The following is an 8,098-nucleotide window of genomic DNA, read 5'->3' as shown; positions in this document are numbered from 1 at the left end:
CATAATAGAGCCGCTTGAACTTCATTCCATCGCGGAGAGCATTCCGTATGTGTAGATGATCTCTTCAGTTTTCATGTGCAACCTTTAGCCTATATATTTCTGCAAGCATCTAGCAACCGTACAGGTGTATCTAGTTCCACTGATACGGTTTTGTCCGATGGCAGTAATTTCAAAAGATATATGTTCGGGAGCCCAAGATCTCCACATTTACGTAATGGTGCTTATTATTCCTGCGATCTTGCGTTACTGGGTTGCTATTAGGACATTACAGTGTTGTTTTAAGTTTGGATTGATTGGGCCTGCTTGACGTTCGTCCTTCATTCGTTTTCCCCGATCAAACTTTACGTACTGCTTCCTGCTTTGGCTAGTAGACTTTTCCGACGTAACGTTGTCTTCCGTACGCATTTCAGCCCATTGAAGGATACGTTTTATGGATTTACTATAATGCACGTTGCCCGTGGTCAGTCTCATTGTTGTCCACACATTACTGAATCATTGCCAAGTTCGCCAGTTCAGTCGCTTTAACCATTGCTTAGTTGAGAGACCCAACACGTGATACACGATGTGATCCGCGAACCTCACTATTTCTGGTAGTGCTATCGGTGAAATAAATCTTCAGTATCTAGACAAGTTGCCCCAGTACGCGTGTGTCGTTTAGTTCACCGATTATTACTGCGTTTGTTATCCAGTGTGACTTGTCCACTTACCCAGCACACGCTTCTCTTCTATCGCTTCCACCGTTAAGTCATTTGAAACTTTATTAAAAAAGAAGGCTTTACACCTAATCCTACACCTACACCACCTATTAAAAAGAAGGCTTTAAACCTAAAAATCTAATTATTTTTGAAGAAAGGTCAAGGGGCCTAACAGAAGCCAGCTTCGTACATACAACGGCATATGTTACCATTAAGTGCTGCAGAGACTAAAGATGAAGATCGAGAACACCGTAACCTTATAATTCCCCTGATAGGTCTGAGCGGGAGTTCCGAAGAAAGTAGTATCAGTCGCGGTTATTCGTAGTTGATTAGTAGGAAAACAACATGATGGAGGGGAGTTTTGGGACGATAGCGCATACTTCAGGGTTTTCGATGGCTAGGACGGGAGAACGAATTAGCGCTGTACTTTATGTCCTCTTGTTTGCCATCAGCGGAAAATGGTTTTTTCTATTAGAACCTTCGGCGATTTGAGATCGCCAAAAAGTGTCAGATGGTCGATGGTGAAAAAGTGTCTTCCCGAAGCTGACAAGTGATGTCAATATACTGTGAAAAAGTACACCAACTTTTAGACTGACTTTGCCTCGCCCGTAATGCCACTGAGAATCACTGGAGGAGATGAGCTGTTAAGAGATAAACATGTCACCGAAGTACACCAACCCTTCCAATGGTCATCAAATGCATTCATTAGAACTTTTATAGAAAAATTCTCATAAGGAAGATTGCATTCAATAATTTTAAATTAGTCTCTTTCGTCTCTGAGAAGAAAGGAAGAACTGAAGAGAGGAAGAACTGAAGAAAGGAAGCCTAGCAAAAGGAAGGGGTTGGGAGTTCATTATATCGTAATTGGCACCGGCGGCACGACGGTCCCTGAAAAAATATCCGCGAGCCTGAAAAAATATTTTCTCTCTTTAGCTATTTTTAGTTATGGCTTTTTTTATTTTTTATATTTTTTTATTTATTTATTATTATTGTTTTGTTTTTTTTTTTTTTTAGTTTATATTTATTTCATGGTTAGAGTTCGTTGTATAGTTTGGTGTTATGGAGGTATTTTATGATTCATGATTTATGATTTTATGTTACAGTCTAGCTTGCACAAGACTCTTTCAGAGTTAAATGCAATGAAGTCGATAAGTATATGTATGTCTCACTGTTTGTGCATGTTTGCTACACTTGGACAAGTAAGGGGAGGATCTTTTCCGAAATCGGTGTGAGTCAAACGTGTATGACCAATTCAAAGCCTGGATAGGATTTGCTGATTCATGTGACGGGTATGGTCATCCCTAAGAAGGACTGATAATTTTATTGCGCTTAAAAATAAATCATATTCGGTTTGCAAAGATTTTTGCCAAGATTTGGAGATCAGAGGGTTGCAAAGTTTGGTTGCATCTCTTTTGCATATGAGATAATGATTTCTAGTGTTGGATATCCTGCCTTGGTTTGCTAATTTATCAGCTGTTACATTACCAGGTATCCAAACGTGCCTTTGAACCCAGCAAAACGACACATTTTTTAGTTTATCGGATAAATCAATCGCTTGTATGTGTGGATCCTTTGAGTACCCGTGTTCTAAAGCTGTTAGATCGCTGGCGCTATCAAAAAAAAATACATTTAGAGTAATTTCTACTGTGTTCTCTTTTACAGCTAGTCCTAGTGCTATTGCTTCAGCTTAAAATACGGCACTGATGATTACTATATTGCGAACTGTTTTTATATCAATTCAATTTATACATTTCCTACAAATCCGATTCCCTAGTAGACTGCAGGTGTTACGATCTGAAAGCATATAACTGGCGACACAGTTGTCAATCGAAAAGCTGTGAACGGCGTTAACAGTACAGAACCTTATTGTTGTAATGCTTTCGTTGTTTCGTTGTATGCCGGCAGATGTGACATTCAACAACGAGTTTCCTTTTCAAGTATCCCAAATGTATGGTTAATCGCAAACGAATCAATACTTGCCAGTCGGAAGGAAGTTACCCTTTTGCCTATGAAAACATTCGTTTGTAAGGCGTCGTGCGGTTAAACGTCATTAGCTAAATGGTACAGCTGGCATCAAACTGTGCCTTTAAACACCGTAATTTGTACCGAGCAACGGGTATAAAGTTGTTGGGCACCAATTTAAATACACAGTCGAACGTTCGTTACGATTCGATATTCCGGCATATGCGGTCAATTGGGGTTTTGATGTGAGCTTCAGCCTAACACTGATGATAAACAAACAAAGCTGCCGATGCGCTCTGAGCAGCCTCACACGAAAGAGGCCGTTGGAAGGTCGGGAAGGATTTGTTTTTTTGATCCCTTCCGATTGGTTCTCCCGATTGGGTTGATTAAACCGAGCAAAACTCATCGGTTGAACGGTGCCGAGCATTGGGAAATGCAAATGGAAATGTTTGGAAACAATTCTTCAGCGGTAGGTGCACTGTAGGTACACTTTGTGTTCTGGTTGAAAGGTGGTGGACACCGATCATGGTGATAATTAAATCGAACAAGCACAAACATGCGGGGCGTTCTAGTGCGATGTAATACGTGATCTATAGCCACAAATGATCGCTGCTTTGCATAAATACTGACACACCCATCGACAGTTAGGCGCCCGATTGTTGTGCTACCGCCCCGGGTCGGGTTGGGAATCGGTTCTCGACAAGAATATTCCAAGTATTGATTGATTGTTTGACACTTTCGGGTGGGATTACAAGACTTTAGGGGACAAGTTTTTGGGATGGTACCATGAATTTTGGGACCGGCAAGAAGGGTGATAATACGGGGTCACAAAAACCCATCGGACTGTGACTGTGTTTGTGGAGCATTAGAGCCGTACACCCGTATTTAGTCCGCAAAGATGCCATCGAAAGATTGCTAGCGTACGAAAGTAATCGCAAGTGTTTAATTGAACCCTAATCCGGCCATCCAAACCAACCAAAAGATAGGACAAACAGATTCTCTATCGAACGGTGCTCGATACATTTATTAACGGTCACGTTTTCGGTGGGAGTTTGCACACCGTGGCAAGTGGAAAAAGTAGGAAAGGAACAGGGCAAGAAAAGTTTTAAGCAAGGACTTTCAGAACAGGATTAGCAGGATTTGGCCGTCGGGTCCACACCGTTATGTGGAGAAGGTGGATTAGCCGGAAGGAGGTGGGGTGCGAGGAGTGAATTTGATGTTTCTTTTCCATCGAAACAACTTACACAAACACACACTAGGCTGCTTATGGCGCACCATGTTTTGATGCTGCCGGATGAATATTAATACACTTACGAGGTTTATTTTTACCCCCGAAACGAGCGACTGTCGTCTCTGCAGTTTCTTCCAACCGTTGGGAGAAAGACAGGCGAGCAAATGGCGGCAGGATCATTGAAATGGTTGTTTGTTCACGTAGGCGGTAACATCAGTGCTTTATGCGTTTTATCGAACATTTTCCACACGCTTGATGAAACCTGACGAGTAATTAAGACACTGCACAACGCAACGCACGTGTGATGGTGATGTTTATAGAAATTAGTATATTACGCGTACATTAGCATTTGTATTATTTAAATCTGTGCAAGTGGTACATTTTTCTCCTCACATTTTAATGAAGATTAATTGCTAGTTCGAGCTCTAGCACGATCGTGATGTGATGGAATGTGCATTTTGGGCCCACGGGATTTGAGTTCACTTCCGACGCTCGGTTTCCGGCAAAACGTTTCCCTGTGCAGGGGTCAAAGGACGCACCAAAACTCGACTGCTTCCTATTGCCATATCCTCCATCTAGGTTCCATCCGCACAGCAGTGGTTTGGAGATTTTGTAGCAAAGTTCGGAATCGAAACACCAACAAAACGGCCAAGGAAGGAAACAACCCGCAAAGTGGGAGAGAAAAGCGACGGAAAAGCCAATATTAATTCGAGAAGGATTTGCAGTACAGCGAATTCAATTTAGCACACAGATCGCGACCAGGAAGCAGGAAGAGGAGTCACGGCACAAACCGGATTCGGATTGTACCGGCGGCGGCATGTGATGTAAATTAATGTGTAAGGATTTGTGTTTGCGTCTGGCGTCTGGTTCGAAGATGCATGGTTGTGGAAGTTTGTAACATTGGTGGTTGAGTTGTTGAGAAGCCATTCCCGAACGGCATCGATAGAGGTTAATTATTTTTGGCTATGCCTGTGTTCTAACAATGACAAGGAAGCAGAAGAAGCGTTCATCTTCAGCGTTAATCATAAAGATTGGGAAAATAAAGGGTTGAATAAACCGTTTAAAATGTATATTTTTTAACAGAATTTATAATTCAACGTGCAAGTACAAACTAATTCGGTTACAGTGCGCAGAGTTTCTGAACGATCGTGTTGTATTGTGCTGAGAAATATTTCATCTTAGATTTAATTTTGATGTTTCAAGATGAATATAGCGTTTCCAGACGAAATAGAAAAATTCTTTACTTTTTCTCTTGTGTTAGACAAGTAAAAAATTACTAGTTGAACACTTTTGCAATATGAACGTGGTTTGGCTTTCCGTTTGAAATACTTGGAAACTTCTATTTCGGCTTGAGAGCCTTTCATCGAATCTGATTCCTTGAGCAAAACAATGCTTGTGTGTGTGTAATTGTCGGAAACACTATAGGAAAACTAAAAGTACCATTGCCAAACAACATTTGTTTTCATTTTTGCAATTCTATTTTGTCGAGACTTCCTTGACAAAACTTTTTCAAAGTATAAAGGATGTTATATTTTTTCAAACCACGGTTCATAACTTCATTTTGCATTCTGCAAATTAATATGCAGCAATGCAAGTTAATATGGCTATTTATAGTTCTTTAAGTTCTTCTTCTTCTTCTTGACCTGATCGTGGACGATCCGTTTCCTGGAAACTCGGTCTTGGACAGCAGTCCACCATATATGGTTGCATCTCCGAAAGGTTCGATTCCACCTGATCTAGCCAACGAACTCGCTGTGCTCCCCTACGTCTGGTACCTTACGGGTCGCTGACGAGTACTTTCCTGGTACTCTCCTGGTACTCCTGGTTTCTGGCATGAGCTCGGCATCCACACCACGTGTCCTATTCATTGTATCCTTCCGGTTTTGACAACCGTCAGGATATCTGCACCGCCAAGCAGCTCTCCTAGCTCGTGGTTTATTTTCCTTCTCCACACGCCGTGATCGCACACACCGCCAAAGATAGTCTTTAGCACACGCCGTTCGGAAATAACGAGTGCATTGGCATCCTCCATTAACATAGCCCAGGTGTTGTACCCGTAGAGGTCTACCGGACGTATCAGTGTGCGATATATCGTGTATTTCGTGTGTTGGTGCAGTCCGGTATCGCAGGAGTTTGTGGAGCCCGTAGTAGGCACGATTTCCTTGAACAATGCGCCTTCGGATTTTGCTGCTCATGTTGTTTCACCCGTTCTCTCCAATTTCTCGGCTTCGCGGATGACATCGACATCATTGGACGGACATCTGCGGCGGTGTGCGACGCGTACACCCGACTGAAACGCGAGGCCGACAGAATTGGATTGAGGATCAATGCGACGAAGACAAAGTACCTGCTTGCCGGAGGCTCTGACCGTGATAGAGCCCGACTCGGGAGCAGAGTATCAGTTGACGGCGACGATCTCGAGGTGGTAGAGGAGTTCTGCTACCTTGGTACGATCGTAACTTCGGACAACAACATGAGCAGCGAAATCCGAAGGCGCATTGTTCAGGGAAATCGTGCCTACTACGGGCTCCACAAACTCCTGCGATCCAGAAGGCTCCAGCAACACACGAAATGCACGATATATCGCACACTGATACGTCCGGTAGTCCTCTACGGGTACGAGTCCTGGACCCTGCTAACGGAGTACGTCAATGTTCTCTCCATTTCCGAACGGCGTGTGCTAAGGACTATCTTTGGCGGTGTGTGCGAGCAGAGCGTGTGGAGAAGGAGAATGTACCACGAGCTGGCTGAGCTGTTTGGCGGTGCAGATATCTTGGCGGTGGTCAAAGCCGGAAGGATACGATGGCTGGGGCACGTGATGAGGATGCCGGACTCATGCCCCACCAGGAAGGTGCTCGTCAGCGATCCGTTCGGCACGAGGCGGAGAGGAGCACAGCGAGCTCGTTGGCTGGATCAGGTGGAGTCAAACCTGTCGGAGATCGGATGCAGCCGGGGGTGGAGGACTGCAGCACTGGACCGAGTTTCCTGGAAACGGATTGGCGACCAGGCCATGTCTACGCGACGTGCTCGACCATGAGCAGGCCAGAAAAGAAAAAAGTTGTTGTTCGAAGTTACGATCGTACCAAGGTAGCAGAACTCTTCTACCACCTCGAGATCACTATCAACTATCACTATCATGGGTACAGTCCTTTCTCTGTGATCGTGTATACCGTGTCAAATTAAAATCTACCTTTTCTGTGTCTTTTTGTTCTGGGGCTGGGGTACCCCAAGGTAGTGTGTTGAGCCCATTACTGTTTGTCCTGTTTGTGAACGACGTGATCTCCGTTCTTCCCCATGATTCGTTTCTATGTTATGCCGACGATTTGAAAAAATTTTTCCCGATCTCGTCGGCAGTAGATTGTGCTTCCCTTCAAACCATGCTGGACCGTTTTTCTTCTTGGTGTACACGTAATTCTCTGTCCCTTTGTCCTGATAAGTGTAAAATTATCTCTTTCTCCCGTTCCCGCTCTCCTTTAATATACTCGTATGTCCTCGATCAGGTCCAGGTCTCCCGTGTCGGTGTAATCAAGGACTTGGGTGTTTGGCTTGACTCTAGTCTCACCATGAGACCTCATATCAATTCCGTGGTGTGCAGGGCTTGGAGAACGCTCGGCATCATAAAGCGCATTGCTCGTGATTTTTCTGATCCGTTGTGTCTGAAGGCACTGTACTGCTCGCTGGTTAGGTCGTTGCTGGAGTATTGCTCTGTAGTATGGGCCCCGACTGCTCGGATTCATATTGAGCGCATTGAACGGGTGCAGAGATCCTTCACCAGGTTTGCAGTTCGCAAATTTCTGGGTAGTTCCTCTGCTGCCTTGCCCAATTATGAGTCCAGAAGTCGGCTGCTCGGCATCGACTCCCTCGAGAACCGCCGCTATCAGGCCCAAACCTTATTTGTTGCTTCCCTCTTGCTCGATTGCATTGATTCTCCAATGTTGCTTTCCTCGATCCCCCTCTATGTTCCGAACCGTTCCCTCCGTATTCGTCCTCCCTTAATTATCCCCAGACGTCGCACTGCAGCAGGTCGTTCTGACCCATTGTTGCTTGCTCTGCGATCGTTTAACTCCTCTTCCCACTTGTTTGATTTCCACGTCCCTTTATCCTCCTTTCGTAATCGTCTTAGATTTCCCTTTTGACCTCCTCATCATACTCAATAAGCTACTATTATTTTCATGAATTTCCTTTGTCTGAGTTTTAGTTTAGTTTTAGG

Source organism: Anopheles funestus, chromosome 2RL (assembly GCF_943734845.2).
Source record: "Anopheles funestus chromosome 2RL, idAnoFuneDA-416_04, whole genome shotgun sequence".
NCBI lineage: Eukaryota > Metazoa > Arthropoda > Insecta > Diptera > Culicidae > Anopheles > Anopheles funestus.
Note: the sequence above shows the minus strand (reverse complement) of the source record.